Source organism: Syngnathus scovelli, unplaced genomic scaffold, assembly GCF_024217435.2.
Source record: "Syngnathus scovelli strain Florida unplaced genomic scaffold, RoL_Ssco_1.2 HiC_scaffold_167, whole genome shotgun sequence".
NCBI lineage: Eukaryota > Metazoa > Chordata > Actinopteri > Syngnathiformes > Syngnathidae > Syngnathus > Syngnathus scovelli.
Window position 1 is genome coordinate 27,501 of NW_026061260.1, and position 18,833 is coordinate 46,333.

The window sequence follows — 18,833 nt, forward strand, 5'->3', positions numbered from 1 at the left end:
CTCTGGCCGGGCGTGGGTGTGCGTCCGCTCCCGTCTTGTGAGCCTCCAAGTGGAACTTAGTGATCGGAGGATGACACCGGGCGTGCGTAAGAGGCGCGTCCGGGGATGAGGCAGCATCCTCGGGCGTCAGCCGGGAGTAGGCAGCCTCCCCCAAGTGGAACTTAGCCTCCACTAAGTGGAACTCAGTCTCCGGAGGATGACAGCGGGCGTGCGTAACAGGCGCGTCCGGGGATGAGGCAGCATCCTCGGACACCGGCCGGGAGCGCGCGGGCGCTGTGGAAGTAAGTACATCCGCTCCTGGTACCTAAAAATTCCTCCAGCGGCGGGCCCCGGGCCTAAACTTTCTCCGGGCCGCGCAACACGCACTTTCCGCCGGACACCGACGGAGGCAACGTCCCCCTCCTGCGGTGACAAAAAAAATCCACCCCTGGTACCTAAAAATTTCTCCAGCGGCGGGCCCCTGGCCTAAACTTTCTCCGGGCCGCGCAACACGCACTTTCCGCCGGACACCGACGGAGGCAACGTCCCCCTCCTGCGGTGACAAAAAAAATCCACCCCTGGTACCTAAAAATTTCTCCAGCGGCGGGCCCCTGGCCTAAACTTTCTCCGGCCCGCGCAACACGCACTTTCCGTCGGACACGGACGGAGGCAACGTCCCCCTCCTGCGGTGACAAAAAAAATCCACCCCTGGTACCTAAAAAATTCTCCAGCGGCGGGCCCCTGGCCTAAATTTTCTCCGGCCCGCGCAACACGCACTTTGCGCCGGACGCCGGTCCCAAACCACCACCGCCGACCGCCACAAGGCGACAGCCACCATCCCCAAGCGCCACCCCCGACCGCCACAAGGCGACCGCCACCAGCCGACCGCCACAAGGCGACAGCCACCATCCCCAAGCGCCATCCCCGACCGCCACCCCCCGACCGCCACAAGGCGACCGCCACCAGCCGACCGCCACAAGGCGACAGCCACCATCCCCAAGCGCCACCCCCGACCGCCACAAGGCGACCGCCACCAGCCGACCGCCACAAGGCGACAGCCACCATCCCCAAGCGCCATCCCCGACCGCCACCCCCCGACCGCCACAAGGCGACCGCCACCAGCCGACCGCCACAAGGCGACAGCCACCATCCCCAAGCGCCACCCCCGACCGCCACCAGCCGACCGCCACCAGCCGACCGCCACCATCCCCAAGCGCCATCCCCGACCGCCACCCCCCGACCGCCACAAGGCGACCGCCACAAGGCGACAGCCACCATCGCCAAGCGCCACCCCCGACCGCCACCAGCCGACCGCCACCAGCCGACCGCCACCAGCCGACCGCCACCATCCCCAAGCGCCATCCCCGACCGCCACCCCCCGACCGCCACAAGGCGACCGCCACCAGCCGACCGCCACCAGCCGACCGCCACAAGGTGACAGCCACCATCCCCAAGCGCCATCCCCGACCGCCACCCCCCGACCGCCACAAGGCGACCGCCACCAGCCGACCGCCACAAGGCGACAGCCACCATCCCCAAGCGCCACCCCCGACCGCCACCAGCCGACCGCCACCAGCCGACCGCCACAAGGCGACAGCCACCATCCCCAAGCGCCACCCCCGACCGCCACCAGCCGACCGCCACCAGCCGACCGCCACCATCCCCAAGCGCCATCCCCGACCGCCACCCCCCGACCGCCACAAGGCGACCGCCACAAGGCGACAGCCACCATCCCCAAGCGCCACCCCCGACCGCCACAAGGCGACCGCCACCAGCCGACCGCCACCAGCCGACCGCCACCATCCCCAAGCGCCATCCCCAAGCGCCACCCCCGACCGCCACCAGCCGACCGCCACCGGCCGTTCGCGGTGTGCGCCGCCGTTCCCCAAGCACCCTCCGGGACGAAGCCGGAGCCAGAGAATAGCAGCGGCCGTGCGTAAAAGCTGCGGCCGGGCCTCGCGGAAGGTCCCCCGGGCAGCGAGCTGCCGAGCCCCGGCCTCCAGCTTCCACCAGGTAATAGGACCGGGCGCGCGCAAAAGCTGGGGCCGGGCCTGGCGGAAGGTCCTCGGGCATCCAGCGAGATCACACGGCCCCCACCGGAGGCGGCTAGCGCCTCCGTAGAGTAGTGCCGGCCCGTGGAAGCGGCCGCCCGTCAGCCTGCGTTGCCGCTGGTCGAAAAATGCACTAAGTGCCAAACCCCATTCATTTACAACGGCGTGTCCGCCAGAGGGCGCACTTCCCCCGGCGGACCAGCCGGCGGGGCTCGTTAGAGAGTGTATCCGCCTGGCGGTGCCTCCTGGCCGGCCTGGATTCCGGACCGCGACCGCTCACTCGCGGGACCCTAATCGGCCCGCGGACCAGCCGGCGGGTCCTCCGTGAAAGCCTATCCGCCTGGCGGTGCCTCCTGGCCGGCCTGGATTCCGGACCGCGACCGCTCACTCGCGGGACCCTAATCGGCCCGCGGACCAGCCGGCGGGTCCTCCGTGAAAGCCTATCCGCCTGGCGGTGCCTCCTGGCCGGCCTGGATTCCGGACCGCCACCGCTCACTCGCGGGACCCTAATCGGCCCGCGGACCAGCCGGCGGGACCTCCGTGAAAGCCTATCCGCCTGGCGGTGCCTCCTGGCCGGCCTGGATTCCGGACCGCCACCGCTCACTCGCGGGACCCTAATCGGCCCGCGGACCAGCCGGCGGGACCTCCGTGAAAGCCTATCCGCCTGGCGGTGCCTCCTGGCCGGCCTGGATTCCGGACCGCCACCGCTCACTCGCGGGACCCTAATCGGCCCGCGGACCAGCCGGCGGGACCTCCGTGAAAGCCTATCCGCCTTGGCCGGTTCCCCGGCCGGCCACGGGTGGCGAGAATCCGGCCTCCTCGCCCGGAGCGCGCTTCGACTTGGGCGAAAAATGCACTAAGTGCCAAACCCCATTCATTTACAACGGCGTGTCCGCCAGAGGGCGCACTTCCTCCGGCCGGCGGGGCTCGTTGGAGAGCGCGTCCGCCTTCGCCGGTTCCCCGGTCGGCCGCGAACGGCGAAAAGCCGGCCTCTTCCCCCGGAGCCCGGTGGGCGAATTTTTTTTTTTTTTTTTTTTTTTTTTTTCAAAGTGCCAACGGCTCTCGCGCCGCGATGCGTCCGCCTTCGCCGGTTCCCAAGTCGGCCACGAACGGCGAAAAATCGGCCTCTTCCCCGGAGCCCGGTCGGCGAATTTTATTTTATTTTTTTCCAAAGTGCCAACGGCTCTCGCGCCGCGATGCGTCCGCCTTCGCCGGTTCCCCGGTCGGCCACGAACGGCGAAAAATCGGCCCCTTCCCCCGGAGCCCGCATGATTATACGCGATGTTAATATTTATTTAATTATTAAATAAATACATACATATGTTTATTAATAATATACGCGGTGTTGATATGTATTTAATTATTACGTATATTGTGAATAAACTAACGGTGATTTTACACGATTTGACTACATGCGTGACCGTGATATAGTGCCGAGGGCTCCCGCGCCGTCACGCGTCCGCCTCGGCACGTGGGGTACCACGGGTCGCCCGCGGCAGCGAGCGTTCGGCTCGCGGGGGCCCGCGGGGTGTTATTAGGGAGTGCGGCAGCCGTGCCGAGGCTCCGGCCGGCCGCCGGAAGTCCCGCGGGGGAGCGTCGGAGCTCCGCGAGGCCGGCCGGGGAGCCTCTTAGTCATCGCCCGCGCTCGCGGTGGTCCCGGTCGCTTAAAGTGCCGCGGGAGGCGTAGCGATGCGAGTGAGTGTGCGCCAAGTGCGAGAGGCGGTGCATTTACGCGCCGTGTCCGCGAGAGGGAGGCAATTCCCCGTTGCGACCTCCGGGAGATCAGCGGGCCGCCGAAAAGGCTCAGCCGGGGTGCCTGGAGCCTCCTCGGGCGTCGAGTTAGGAGGGGGGCGCGCGGAGAACCGGCTGGATGTCCCCTGGAAGCTCAGCGGGCCGTGGGAAAGGCTTGGCCGGGGTGCCTGGAGCCTCGGCCGGCTTAAAAAGTTGGGAGGGGGGCGCGCGGAGAACCGGCTGGAGGTCCCCTGGAAGCTCAGCGGGCCGTTCAAAACGCTTAGCCGAGGTGCCTGGAGCCTCGGCCGGCTTAAAAGTGAGGAGGAAAGCGCGCGGAGAACCGGCCGGAGGTCCCCTGGAAGCTCAGCGGGCCGTGGGAAAAAGCTCAGCCGGGGTGCCGGAAGCCTCGGCCGGCTTAAAACGTGAGGAGGAAAGCACCGGGAGAACCGGCTGGAGGTCTTCTGGAAGCTCAGCGGGCCGCCGAAAACGCGTAGCCGAGGTGCCGGGAGCCTCCTCGGGCGTCAAAAGTGAGGAGCGACGCACCCCCGAGAACCGCCTGGGTCCTCCAGCCACCGTTGAAAAAGACGTCGAGTCAGGCTACCTTAAGAGAGTCACAGCTACTCCCGCCGTTTACCCGCGCGGAGCGTCATCGCCTCCGCGAACCGTCAAAAATAAATAAATACATGAATAAATGTCAAGTGAGCCTACCTTAAGAGAGTCGTAGTTACTCCCGCCGTTCGGCCGCTCAAAGTGTCATCGGAAGCGGACCCACGCAAGTAAGTGTGCGCAAAGTGCGAGAGGTGGTGTTTTTACTCGCCGCGTCCGCCAGAGGGAGGCAATTCCCCGCCGCGACGGCACGGGCAGCTTCCGAGCGTCTCCCCGAGCGCTCGGAAGTCCGTGCGGGGGGGAGATGAGAGCCGTGCGAGGTACCAGGTGGAGCCGGACGGCGCGGTGCTTCCAAGCAGCCGATCCGCTGGGCTTGGAGCTATTTTCGGCCACTTGGCGCGCGAGCACGGCCTCCCGGCGGTGCCGGGGGGTGGTGCGCGAGCGCGCCGGCCGCCGGAGGTCCCGCGGAGGAGCGTCGGAGCTCCGCGAGGCCGGGGAGCCTCTCGGTAATCACCCGGGGCCGGCGGAGCGTTATTCGGCCGCTCTGCGCGCGCGCGCACGGCCTCCCGGCGGTGCCGGGGGGTGGTGCGCGAGCGCGCCGGCCGCCGGAGGTCCCGCGGAGGAGCGTCGGAGCTCCGCGAGGCCGGGGAGCCTCTCGGTAATCACCCGGGGCCGGCGGAGCGTTATTCGGCCGCTCTGCGCGCGCGCGCACGGCCTCCCGGCGGTGCCGGGGGGTGGTGCGCGAGCGCGCCGGCCGCCGGAGGTCCCGCGGAGGAGCGTCGGAGCTCCGCGAGGCCGGGGAGCCTCTCGGTAATCACCCGGGGCCGGCGGAGCGTTATTCGGCCGCTCTGCGCGCGCGCGCACGGCCTCCCGGCGGTGCCGGGGGGTGGTGCGCGAGCGCGCCGGCCGCCGGAGGTCCCGCGGAGGAGCGTCGGAGCTCCGCGAGGCCGGGGAGCCTCTCGGTAATCACCCGGGGCCGGCGGAGCGTTATTCGGCCGCTCTGCGCGCGCGCGCACGGCCTCCCGGCGGTGCCGGGGGGTGGTGCGCGAGCGCGCCGGCCGCCGGAGGTCCCGCGGAGGAGCGTCGGAGCTCCGCGAGGCCGGGGAGCCTCTCGGTAATCACCCGGGGCCGGCGGAGCGTTATTCGGCCGCTCTGCGCGCGCGCGCACGGCCTCCCGGCGGTGCCGGGGGGTGGTGCGCGAGCGCGCCGGCCGCCGGAGGTCCCGCGGAGGAGCGTCGGAGCTCCGCGAGGCCGGGGAGCCTCTCGGTAATCACCCGGGGCCGGCGGAGCGTTATTCGGCCGCTCTGCGCGCGCGCGCACGGCCTCCCGGCGGTGCCGGGGGGTGGTGCGCGAGCGCGCCGGCCGCCGGAGGTCCCGCGGAGGAGCGTCGGAGCTCCGCGAGGCCGGGGAGCCTCTCGGTAATCACCCGGGGCCGGCGGAGCGTTATTCGGCCGCTCTGCGCGCGCGCGCACGGCCTCCCGGCGGTGCCGGGGGGTGGTGCGCGAGCGCGCCGGCCGCCGGAGGTCCCGCGGAGGAGCGTCGGAGCTCCGCGAGGCCGGGGAGCCTCTCGGTAATCACCCGGGGCCGGCGGAGCGTTATTCGGCCGCTCTGCGCGCGCGCGCACGGCCTCCCGGCGGTGCCGGGGGGTGGTGCGCGAGCGCGCCGGCCGCCGGAGGTCCCGCGGAGGAGCGTCGGAGCTCCGCGAGGCCGGGGAGCCTCTCGGTAATCACCCGGGGCCGGCGGAGCGTTATTCGGCCGCTCTGCGCGCGCGCGCACGGCCTCCCGGCGGTGCCGGGGGGTGGTGCGCGAGCGCGCCGGCCGCCGGAGGTCCCGCGGAGGAGCGTCGGAGCTCCGCGAGGCCGGGGAGCCTCTCGGTAATCACCCGGGGCCGGCGGAGCGTTATTCGGCCGCTCTGCGCGCGCGCGCACGGCCTCCCGGCGGTGCCGGGGGGTGGTGCGCGAGCGCGCCGGCCGCCGGAGGTCCCGCGGAGGAGCGTCGGAGCTCCGCGAGGCCGGGGAGCCTCTCGGTAATCACCCGGGGCCGGCGGAGCGTTATTCGGCCGCTCTGCGCGCGCGCGCACGGCCTCCCGGCGGTGCCGGGGGGTGGTGCGCGAGCGCGCCGGCCGCCGGAGGTCCCGCGGAGGAGCGTCGGAGCTCCGCGAGGCCGGGGAGCCTCTCGGTAATCACCCGGGGCCGGCGGAGCGTTATTCGGCCGCTCTGCGCGCGCGCGCACGGCCTCCCGGCGGTGCCGGGGGGTGGTGCGCGAGCGCGCCGGCCGCCGGAGGTCCCGCGGAGGAGCGTCGGAGCTCCGCGAGGCCGGGGAGCCTCTCGGTAATCACCCGGGGCCGGCGGAGCGTTATTCGGCCGCTCTGCGCGCGCGCGCACGGCCTCCCGGCGGTGCCGGGGGGTGGTGCGCGAGCGCGCCGGCCGCCGGAGGTCCCGCGGAGGAGCGTCGGAGCTCCGCGAGGCCGGGGAGCCTCTCGGTAATCACCCGGGGCCGGCGGAGCGTTATTCGGCCGCTCTGCGCGCGCAGCGCACGGCCTCCCGGCGGTGCCGGGGGGTGGTGCGCGAGCGCGCCGGCCGCCGGAGGTCCCGCGGAGGAGCGTCGGAGCTCCGCGAGGCCGGGGAGCCTCTCGGTAATCACCCGGGGCCGGCGGAGCGTTATTCGGCCGCTCTGCGCGCGCGCGCACGGCCTCCCGGCGGTGCCGGGGGGTGGTGCGCGAGCGCGCCGGCCGCCGGAGGTCCCGCGGAGGAGCGTCGGAGCTCCGCGAGGCCGGGGAGCCTCTCGGTAATCACCCGGGGCCGGCGGAGCGTTATTCGGCCGCTCTGCGCGCGCGCGCACGGCCTCCCGGCGGTGCCGGGGGGTGGTGCGCGAGCGCGCCGGCCGCCGGAGGTCCCGCGGAGGAGCGTCGGAGCTCCGCGAGGCCGGGGAGCCTCTCGGTAATCACCCGGGGCCGGCGGAGCGTTATTCGGCCGCTCTGCGCGCGCGCGCACGGCCTCCCGGCGGTGCCGGGGGGTGGTGCGCGAGCGCGCCGGCCGCCGGAGGTCCCGCGGAGGAGCGTCGGAGCTCCGCGAGGCCGGGGAGCCTCTCGGTAATCACCCGGGGCCGGCGGAGCGTTATTCGGCCGCTCTGCGCGCGCGCGCACGGCCTCCCGGCGCCTCCGCGAACCGCCAAAATAAATGTCAAGTGAGCCTACCTTAAGAGAGTCACAGTTACTCCCGCCGTTTACCCGCGCGGAGCGTCATCGCCTCCGCGAACCGTCAAAAATAAATAAATACATAAATAAATAAATGTCAAGTGAGCCTACCTTAAGAGAGTCACAGTTACTCCCGCCGTTTACCCGCGCGGAGCGTCATCGCCTCCGCGAACCGTCAAAAATAAATAAATACATGAATAAATAAATGTCAAGTGAGCCTACCTTAAGAGAGTCACAGTTACTCCCGCCGTTTACCCGCGCGGAGCGTCATCGCCTCCGCGAACCGTCAAAAATAAATAAATACATGAATAAATAGTCAAGTGAGCATACCTTAGGAGAGTCGCAGTTACTCCCGCCGTTCGGCCGCTTAAAGTGCCACGGGAGGCGTAGCAATGCGAGTGAGTGTGCGCCAAGTGCGAGAGGCGGTGTATTTACTCGCCGTGTCCGCGAGAGGGAGGTAACTCCCCGTTGCGACCTCCGGGAGAGCAACGGGCCGCCGAAAACGCTCAGCCGAGGTGCTGGAAGCCTCGGCCGGCTCGCAAAGCGAGGCGCGAGGCACCGGGAGAACCGGCTGGAGGTCCCCTGGAAGCTCAGCGGGCCGTGGGAAACGCTCGGCCGAGGTGCTGGAAGCCTCGGCCGGCTTAAAAGTGAGGAGGAAAGCGCGCGGAGAACCGGCTGGAGGTCCCCTGGAAGCTCAGCGGGCCGTGGGAAACGCTCAGCCGAGGTGCTGGAAGCCTCGGCCGTCTCACAAAGCGAGGCGCGAGGCACCGGGAGAACCGGCTGGAGGTCCCCTGGAAGCTCAGCGGGCCGTGGAGAAAGCTTAGCCGGGGTGCTGGAAGCCTCGGCCGGCTCACAAAGCGAGGCGCGAGGCACCGGGAGAACCGGCTGGAGGTCCCTCGGAAGCTCAGCGGGCCGTGGAGAAAGCTTAGCCGGGGTGCCGGAAGCCTCGGCCGGCTCGCAAAGCGAGGCGCGAGGCACCGGGAGAACCGGCTGGAGGTCCCCTGGAAGCTCAGCGGGCCGTGGGAAAGGCCCGGCCGAGGTGCTGGAAGCCTCGGCCGGCTTAAAACGTGATGAGGAAAGCACCCGGAGAACCGGCTGGACGTCTTCTGTAAGATCAGCGGGCCGTGGAAAATGCTAAGCCGAGGTGCTGGAAGTCGAATAAGGCTTCGTCCAAGGTGCTTATAAAGTTCATATCCGCTCGGCTGGAGGTAATTGGCCAGCCGACCAGCCGGCGGGACCTCCGTGACCGCCTATCCGCCTGCCGGTGCCTCCTGGCCGGCGTGGATTCCGGGCCGCGACCGCTAACTTACGGGACCCTAAATGGCCCGCGGACCAGCTGGCGGGACCTCCGTGACAGCCTATCCGCCTGCCGGTGGCTGCTGGCCGGCGTGCATTCCGGGCCGCGACCGCTAACTTACGGGACCCTAAATGGCCCGCGGACCAGCTGGCGGGACCTCCGTGACAGCCTATCCGCCTGCCGGTGCCTCCTGGCCGGCGTGCATTCCGGGCCGCGACCGCTTACTTACGGGACCCTAAATGGCCCGCGGACCAGCTGGCGGGACCTCCGTGACAGCCTACCCGCCTGGCGGTGGCTGCTGGCCGGCGTGGATTCCGGGCCGCGACCGCTCACTTACGGGACCCTAATTGGCCCGCGGACCAGCTGGCGGGACCTCCGTGACAGCCTACCCGCCTCCCGGTGGCTGCTGGCCGGCGCGGATTCCGGGCCGCGACCGCTAACTTACGGGACCCCAATTGGCCCGCGGACCAGCCGGCGGGACCCCCGTGACCGCCTATCCGCCTTGGCCGGTTCCCCGGCCGGCCACGGATGGCGAGAATCCGGCCTCCTCGCCCGGAGCGCTCGTCGGCTTCGGCGAAAAATGCACTAAGTGCCAAACCCCATTCATTTACAATGGCGTGTCCGCCAGAGGGCGCAGTTCCCCCCGCGGACCAGCCGGCGGGACCTCCGTGACCGCCTATCCGCCCGCGCTGGTTCCCCGGCCGGCGCGAATTCCGGGCCGCGACCGCTAACTTACGGGACCCCGATTGGCCCGCGGACCAGCCGGCGGGACCTCCGTGACCGCCTATCCGCCTGCGCTGGTTCCCCGGCCGGCGCGAATTCCGGGCCGCGACCGCTAACTTACGGGACCCCGATTGGCCCGCGGACCAGCCGGCGGGACCTCCGTGACCGCCTATCCGCCTGCGCTGGTTCCCCGGCCGGCGCGAATTCCGGGCCGCGACCGCTAACTTACGGGACCCCGATTGGCCCGCGGACCAGCCGGCGGGACCTCCGTGACCGCCTATGCGCCTGCGCTGGTTCCCCGGCCGGCGCGAATTCCGGGCCGCGACCGCTAATTTACGGGACCCCAATTGGCCCGCGGACCAGCCGGCGGGACCTCCGTGACCGCCTATCCGCCTTCGCTGGTTCCCCGGTCGGCGTGTATTCCGGGCCGCGGCCGCTCACTTACGGGACCAAAATTGGCCCGCGGACCAGCCGGCGGGACCTCCGTGACCGCCTATCCGCCTGCGCTGGTTCCCCGGCCGGCGTGGATTCCGGACCGCGACCGCTAAATTACGGGACCCAAATTGGCCCGCGGACCAGCCGGCGGGACCTCCGTGACCGCCTATCCGCTTGCGCTGGTTCCCCGGCCGGCGTGGATTCCGGACCGCGACCGCTAAATTACGGGACCCAAATTGGCCCGCGGACCAGCCGGCGGGACCTCCGTGACCGCCTATCCGCCTTCGCTGGTTCCCCGGTCGGCCACAGTTGACGAATATTCGGCCTCTCGCTCTGGAAGTCCTGCCGACTTAGCCGAAAATTTTCTAAGTGCCATCGGCTCTCTCTCGGAAAAGTGTCCGCCTCGTCTGGTTCCCCAGCTCGGCCTCAGAATTCGAAAATTCGGCCTCTCTGAGGTACCAGGGGTAGGCTTTATGTACTTGGTCCCCCCACTTAGTGTACTCATCACTTTACCCCCCTTTCGCAAAATATAGTCGGCACGTATGTGCAGAACTGTTTATTTTCATTTTAAAAATTTTCTAAGTGCCAGCGGAAGCTGTCACACGAACTGTCCGAGCTACCACGGTGCCCATCCCGGGCAGTGACGGCAAAAGGCCGATGTGTGTTTGATGGAAGTCTGAATAATTTCTAAGTGCCAACGGCTCAACCGCCGTAAAGTGTCCGCCTCGGCTGGTTCCTCCGGTCGGCCCGAACGAGCGAAAATTCGGCCTCTTCCCCTGGAGGTCCGGAACATTTTGGCGAATATTTTCAAAGTGCCAACGGCTGTTCCGCCGTAAAGTGTCCGACCCGGCTGGTTCCTCCGGTCGGCCCGAACGAGCGAAAATTCGGCCTCTTCCCCTGGAGGTCCGGACGACTTTGGCGAATATTTTCTAAGTGCCAACGGCTGTTGCGCCGTAACGTGTCCGACCCGGCTGGTTCTCCCGGTCGGCCAGAACGAGCGAAAATTCGGCCTCTTCCCCTGGAGGTCCGGAACATTTTGGCGAATATTTTCAAAGTGCCAACGGCTGTTGCGCCGTAACGTGTCCGACCCGGCTGGTTCCTCCGGTCGGCTTGAACAAGCGAAAATTCGGCCTCTTCCCCTGGAGGTCCGGAACATTTTGGCGAATATTTTCAAAGTGCCAACGGCTGTTCCGCCGTAACGTGTCCGACCCGGCTGGTTCCTCCGGTCGGCCCGAACGAGCGAAAATTCGGCCTCTTCCCCTGGAGGTCCGGAACATTTTGGCGAATATTTTCAAAGTGCCAACGGCTGTTGCGCCGTAACGTGTCCGACCCGGCTGGTTCCTCCGGTCGGCCCGAACGAGCGAAAATTCGGCCTCTTCCCCTGGAGGTCCGGAACATTTTGGCGAATATTTTCAAAGTGCCAACGGCTGTTCCGCCGTAAAGTGTCCGACCCGGCTGGTTCCTCCGGTCGGCCCGAACGAGCGAAAATTCGGCCTCTTCCCCTGGAGGTCCGGAACATTTTGGCGAATATTTTCTAAGTGCCAACGGCTGTTGCGCCGTAAAGTGTCCGACCCGGCTGGTTCCTCCGGTCGCCCCGAACGAGCGAAAATTCGGCCTCTTCCCCTGGAGGTCCGGAACATTTTGGCGAATATTTTCAAAGTGCCAACGGCTGTTCCGCCGTAACGTGTCCGACCCGGCCGGTTCCTCCGGTCGGCCCGAACGAGCGAAAATTCGGCCTCTTCCCCTGGAGGTCCGGAACATTTTGGCGAATATTTTCAAAGTGCCATCGGCTCTTCCGCCGTAAGGTGTCCGACTCGGCCGGTTCCTCCGGTCGGCCTGAACGAGCAAAAATTCGGCCTCTTCCTCTGGAGGTCCTGTCAAGTTTAACGAATATTTTCTAAGTGCGAACGGCTGTTGCGCCGTAACGTGTCCGACCCGGCTGGTTCCTCCGGTCGGCCCGAACGAGCGAAAATTCGGCCTCTTCCCCTGGAGGTCCTGTCAAGTTTAACGAATATTTTCTAAGTGCCATCGGCTCTTCCGCCGTAAGGTGTCCGACTCGGCCGGTTCCTCCGGTCGGCCCGAACGAGCGAAAATTCGGCCTCTTCCCCTGGAGGTCCGGAACATTTTGGCGAATATTTTCAAAGTGCCAACGGCTGTTGCGCCGTAACGTGTCCGACCCGGCCGGTTCCTCCGGTCGGCCCGAACGAGCGAAAATTCGGCCTCTTCCCCTGGAGGTCCGGAACATTTTGGCGAATATTTTCAAAGTGCCAACGGCTGTTGCGCCGTAACGTGTCCGACCCGGCCGGTTCCTCCGGTCGGCCCGAACGAGCGAAAATTCGGCCTCTTCCCCTGGAGGTCCGGAACATTTTGGCGAATATTTTCAAAGTGCCAACGGCTGTTGCGCCGTAACGTGTCCGACCCGGCCGGTTCCTCCGGTCGGCCCGAACGAGCGAAAATTCGGCCTCTTCCCCTGGAGGTCCGGAACATTTTGGCGAATATTTTCAAAGTGCCAACGGCTGTTGCGCCGTAAAGTGTCCGACCCGGCTGGTTCCTCCGGTCGGCCCGAACGAGCGAAAATTCGGCCTCTTCCCCTGGAGGTCCGGACGACTTTGGCGAATATTTTCTAAGTGCGAACGGCTGTTGCGCCGTAACGTGTCCGACCCGGCCGGTTCCTCCGGTCGGCCCGAACGAGCGAAAATTCGGCCTCTTCCCCTGGAGGTCCGGACGACTTTGACGAATATTTTCTAAGTGCCAACGGCTGTTCCGCCGTAACGTGTCCGACCCGGCCGGTTCCTCCGGTCGGCCTGAACAAGTGAAAATTCGGCCTCTTCCCCTGGAGGTCCGGAACATTTTGGCGAATATTTTCTAAGTGCCATCGGCTCTTCCGCCGTAAGGTGTCCGACCCGGCCGGTTCCTCCGGTCGGCCTGAACGAGCGAAAATTCGGCCTCTTCCCCTGGAGGTCCTGTCAAGTTTAACGAATATTTTCTAAGTGCCATCGGCTCTTCCGCCGTAATGTGTCCGACTCGGCCGGTTCCTCCGGTCGGCCTGAACGAGCGAAAATTCGGCCTCTTCCCCTGGAGGTCCTGTCAAGTTTAACGAATATTTTCTAAGTGCCATCGGCTCTTCCGCCGTAAGGTGTCCGACTCGGCCGGTTCCTCCGGTCGGCCTGAACGAGCGAAAATTCGGCCTCTTCCCCTGGAGGTCCTGTCAAGTTTAACGAATATTTTCTAAGTGCCATCGGCTCTTCCGCCGTAAGGTGTCCGACTCGGCCGGTTCCTCCGGTCGGCCTGAACAAGCGAAAATTCGGCCTCTTCCCCTGGAGGTCCGTTCAAGTTTAACGAATATTTTCTAAGTGCCATCGGCTCTTCCGCCGTAAGGTGTCCGACTCGGCTGGTTCCCGATGTCGGCCAGAACAAGTGGAAACTCGGCCTCTTCCCCTGGAGGTCAGTTGAAGTTTAACGAATATTTTCAAAGTGCCAACGGCTGCTCCGCCGTAAAGCGTCCGACTCGGCTGGTTCCCGATGTCGGCCAGAACAAGTGAAAATTCGGCCTCTTCCCCTGGAGGTCCGTTCAAGATTAACGAATATTTTCTAAGTGCCAACGGCTGCTCCGCCGTAAAGCGTCCGACTCGGCTGGTTCCCGATGTCGGCCAGAACAAGTGAAAATTCGGCCTCTTCCCCTGGAGGTCCGTTCAAGATTAACGAATATTTTCTAAGTGCCAACGGCTCTTGCGCCGAAAAGCGTCCGCCTCGGCTGGTTCCCGATGTCGGCCAGAACAAGTGAAAATTCGGCCTCTTCCCCTGGAGGTCCGTTCAAGATTAACGAATATTTTCTAAGTGCCAACGGCTCTTGCGCCGAAAAGCGTCCGCCTCGGCTGGTTCCCGCGGTCGGACACAAAATGTGTCAATTCGGCCTCTCTGAGGTACCAGGGGTGGGCTTTATGTACTTGGTCCCCCCACTTAGTGTACTCATCACTTTACCCCCCTTTCGCAAAATATAGTCGGCACGTATGTGCAGAACTGTTTATTTTCATTTTAAAAATTGTCTAAGTGCCAGCGGAAGCTGTCACACGAACTGTCCGAGCTACCACGGTGCCCATCCCGGGCAGTGACGGCAAAAGGCCGATGTGTGTTTGATGGAAGTCTGAATAATTTCTAAGTGCCAACGGCTCAACCGCCGTAAAGTGTCCGCCTCGGCCGGTTCTCCCGGTCGGCCCGAACGAGCGAAAATTCGGCCTCTTTCCCTGGAGGTCCGGAACATTTTGGCGAATATTTTCTAAGTGCCAACGGCTGCTCCGCCGTAAAGTGTCCGCCTCGGCTGGTTCCCCCGGTCGGCCAGAACAAGTGAAAATTCGGCCTCTTCCCCTGGAGGTCCGGCCAAGTTCGGCGAATATTTCCTAAGTGCCAACGGCTGCTCCGCCGTAAAGAGACCGACTCGGCTGGTTCCCGATGTCGGCCAGAACAAGTGAAAATTCGGCCTCTTCCCCTGGAGGTCAGTTGAAGTTTAACGAATATTTCCTAAGTGCCAACGGCTGCTCCGCCGTAAAGTGTCCGACTCGGCTGGTTCCCGATGTCGGCCAGAACAAGTGAATATTCGGCCTCTTCCCCTGGAGGTCCGGAACATTTTGGCAAATATTTCCTAAGTGCCAACGGCTGCTCCGCCGTAAAGAGTCCGACTCGGCTGGTTCCCGATGTCGGCCAGAACAAGTGAAAATTCGGCCTCTTCCCCTGGAAGTCCGGCCGAGTTCGGCGAATATTTCCTAAGTGCCAACGGCTGTTCCGCCGTAAAGAGTCCGACTCGGCTGGTTCCCGATGTCGGCCAGAACAAGTGAATATTCGGCCTCTTCCCCTGGAGGTCCGTTCAAGATTAACGAATATTTTCTAAGTGCCAACGGCTGCTCCGCCGTAAAGTGTCCGACTCGGCTGGTTCCCGATGTCGGCCAGAACAAGTGAAAATCCGGCCTCTTCCCCTGGAAGTCCGGCCAAGTTCGGCGAATATTTTCTAAGTGCCAACGGCTGCTCCGCCGTAAAGCGTCCGACTCGGCTGGTTCCCGATGTCGGCCAGAACAAGTGGAAATTCGGCCTCTTCCCCTGGAGGTCAGTTGAAGTTTAACGAATATTTCCTAAGTGCCAACGGCTGCTCCGCCGTAAAGTGTCCGACTCGGCTGGTTCCCGATGTCGGCCAGAACAAGTGAATATTCGGCCTCTTCCCCTGGAGGTCCGGAACATTTTGGCAAATATTTCCTAAGTGCCAACGGCTGCTCCGCCGTAAAGAGTCCGACTCGGCTGGTTCCCGATGTCGGCCAGAACAAGTGAAAATCCGGCCTCTTCCCCTGGAAGTCCGGCCGAGTTCGGCGAATATTTTCTAAGTGCCAACGGCTGCTCCGCCGTAAAGCGTCCGACTCGGCTGGTTCCCGATGTCGGCCAGAACAAGTGGAAATTCGGCCTCTTCCCCTGGAGGTCAGTTGAAGTTTAACGAATATTTTCTAAGTGCCAACGGCTGCTCCGCCGTAAAGCGTCCGACTCGGCTGGTTCCCGATGTCGGCCAGAACAAGTGAAAATTCGGCCTCTTCCCCTGGAAGTCCGGCCGAGTTAAGGCAAATATTTCCTAAGTGCCAACGGCTGCTCCGCCTTAAAGCGTCCGACTCGGCTGGTTCCCGATGTCGGCCAGAACAAGTGACAATTCGGCCTCTTCCCCTGGAGGTCCTTTCAAGTTTAACGAATATTTTCTAAGTGCCAACGGCTGCTCCGCCTTAAAGCGTCCGACTCGGCTGGTTCCCGATGTCGGCCAGAACAAGTGACAATTCGGCCTCTTCCCCTGGAGGTCCTTTCAAGTTTAACGAATATTTTCTAAGTGCCAACGGCTGCTCCGCCTTAAAGCGTCCGACTCGGCTGGTTCCCGATGTCGGCCAGAACAGGTGAAAATTCGGCCTCTTCCCCTGGAGGTCCGTTCAAGTTTGGGGAATATTTTCTAAGTGCCAACGGCTGCTCCGCCTTAAAGTGTCCGACTCGGCTGGTTCCCGATGTCGGGCAGAACAAGTGACAATTCGGCCTCTTCCCCTGGAAGTCCGGTCGAGTTTGGCGAATATTTTCTAAGTGCCAACGGCTGCTCCGCCGTAAAGCGTCCGACTCGGCTGGTTCCCGATGTCGGCCAGAACAAGTGAAAATTCGGCCTCTTCCCCTGGAGGTCCGTTCAAGATTAACGAATATTTTCTAAGTGCCAACGGCTCTTGCGCCGAAAAGCGTCCGCCTCGGCTGGTTCCCGATGTCGGCCAGAACAAGTGAAAATTCGGCCTCTTCCCCTGGAGGTCCGTTCAAGATTAACGAATATTTTCTAAGTGCCAACGGCTCTTGCGCCGAAAAGCGTCCGCCTCGGCTGGTTCCCGCGGTCGGACACAAAATGTGTCAATTCGGCCTCTCTGAGGTACCAGGGGTGGGCTTTATGTACTTGGTCCCCCCACTTAGTGTACTCATCACTTTACCCCCCTTTCGCAAAATATAGTCGGCACGTATGTGCAGAACTGTTTATTTTCATTTCAAAAATTGTCTGAGTGCCAGCGGAAGCTGTCACACGAACTGTCCGAGCTACCACGGTGCCCATCCCGGGCAGTGACGGCAAAAGGCCGATGTGTGTTTGATGGAAGTCTGAATAATTTCTAAGTGCCAACGGCTCAACCGCCGTAAAGTGTCCGCCTCGGCCGGTTCTCCCGGTCGGCCCGAACGAGCGAAAATTCGGCCTCTTTCCCTGGAGGTCCGGAACATTTTGGCGAATATTTTCTAAGTGCCAACGGCTGCTCCGCCGTAAAGTGTCCGCCTCGGCTGGTTCCCCCGGTCGGCCAGAACAAGTGAAAATTCGGCCTCTTCCCCTGGAGGTCCGGAACATTTTGGCGAATATTTCCTAAGTGCCAACGGCTGCTCCGCCGTAAAGTGTCCGCCTCGGCCGGTTCACCCAGTCGGCCAGAACAAGTGAAAATTTGGCCTCTTCCCCTGGAGGTCCGGAACATTTTGGCGAATATTTCCTAAGTGCCAACGGCTGCTCCGCCGTAAAGTGTCCGACTCGGCTGGTTCCCCCGGTCGGCCAGAACAAGTGAAAAATCGGCCTCTTCCCCTGGAAGTCCGGCCGAGTTAAGGCAAATATTTCCTAAGTGCCAACGGCTGCTCAGCCTTAAAGGGTCCGACTCGGCTGGTTCCCGATGTCGGCCAGAACAAGTGAAAATTCGGCCTCTTCCCCTGGAAGTCCGGCCGAGTTAAGGCAAATATTTCCTAAGTGCCAACGGCTGTTCCGCCGTAAAGGGTCCGACTCGGCTGGTTCCCGATGTCGGCCAGAACAAGTGAAAAATCGGCCTCTTCCCCTGGAAGTCCGGCCGAGTTCGGCGAATATTTCCTAAGTGCCAACGGCTGTTCCGCCGTAAAGAGTCCGACTCGGCTGGTTCCCGATGTCGGCCAGAACAAGTGAAAATCCGGCCTCTTCCCCTGGAAGTCCGGCCGAGTTAAGGCAAATATTTCCTAAGTGCCAACGGCTGCTCAGCCTTAAAGGGCCCGACTCGGCTGGTTCCCGATGTCGGCCAGAACAAGTGAAAATTCGGCCTCTTCCCCTGGAAGTCCGGCCGAGTTAAGGCAAATATTTCCTAAGTGCCAACGGCTGTTCCGCCGTAAAGGGTCCGACTCGGCTGGTTCCCGATGTCGGCCAGAACAAGTGAAAAATCGGCCTCTTCCCCTGGAAGTCCGGCCGAGTTCGGCGAATATTTCCTAAGTGCCAACGGCTGTTCCGCCGTAAAGAGTCCGACTCGGCTGGTTCCCGATGTCGGCCAGAACAAGTGAAAATCCGGCCTCTTCCCCTGGAAGTCCGGCCGAGTTAAGGCAAATATTTCCTAAGTGCCAACGGCTGCTCAGCCTTAAAGGGCCCGACTCGGCTGGTTCCCGATGTCGGCCAGAACAAGTGACAATTCGGCCTCTTCCCCTGGAAGTCCGGCCGAGTTAAGGCAAATATTTCCTAAGTGCCAACGGCTGTTCCGCCGTAAAGGGTCCGACTCGGCTGGTTCCCGATGTCGGCCAGAACAAGTGAAAAATCGGCCTCTTCCCCTGGAAGTCCGGCCGAGTTCGGCGAATATTTCCCAAGTGCCAACGGCTGTTCCGCCGTAAAGAGTCCGACTCGGCTGGTTCCCGATGTCGGCCAGAACTAGTGAAAATCCGGCCTCTTCCCCTGGAAGTCCGGCCGAGTTAAGGCGAATATTTCCTAAGTGCCAACGGCTGCTCAGCCTTAAAGTGTCCGACTCGGCTGGTTCCCGATGTCGGCCAGAACAAGTGAAAAATCGGCCTCTTCCCCTGGAAGTCCGGCCGAGTTCGGCGAATATTTCCTAAGTGCCAACGGCTGTTCCGCCGTAAAGAGTCCGACTCGGCTGGTTCCCGATGTCGGCCAGAACAAGTGAAAATCCGGCCTCTTCCCCTGGAAGTCCGGCCGAGTTAAGGCAAATATTTCCTAAGTGCCAACGGCTGCTCAGCCTTAAAGTGTCCGACTCGGCTGGTTCCCGATGTCGGCCAGAACAAGTGAAAATCCGGCCTCTTCCCCTGGAAGTCCGGCCGAGTTAAGGCAAATATTTCCTAAGTGCCAACGGCTGTTCCGCCGTAAAGAGTCCGACTCGGCTGGTTCCCGATGTCGGCCAGAACTAGTGAAAATCCGGCCTCTTCCCCTGGAAGTCCGGCCGAGTTAAGGCGAATATTTCCTAAGTGCCAACGGCTGCTCAGCCTTAAAGTGTCCGACTCGGCTGGTTCCCGATGTCGGCCAGAACAAGTGAATATTCGGCCTCTTCCCCTG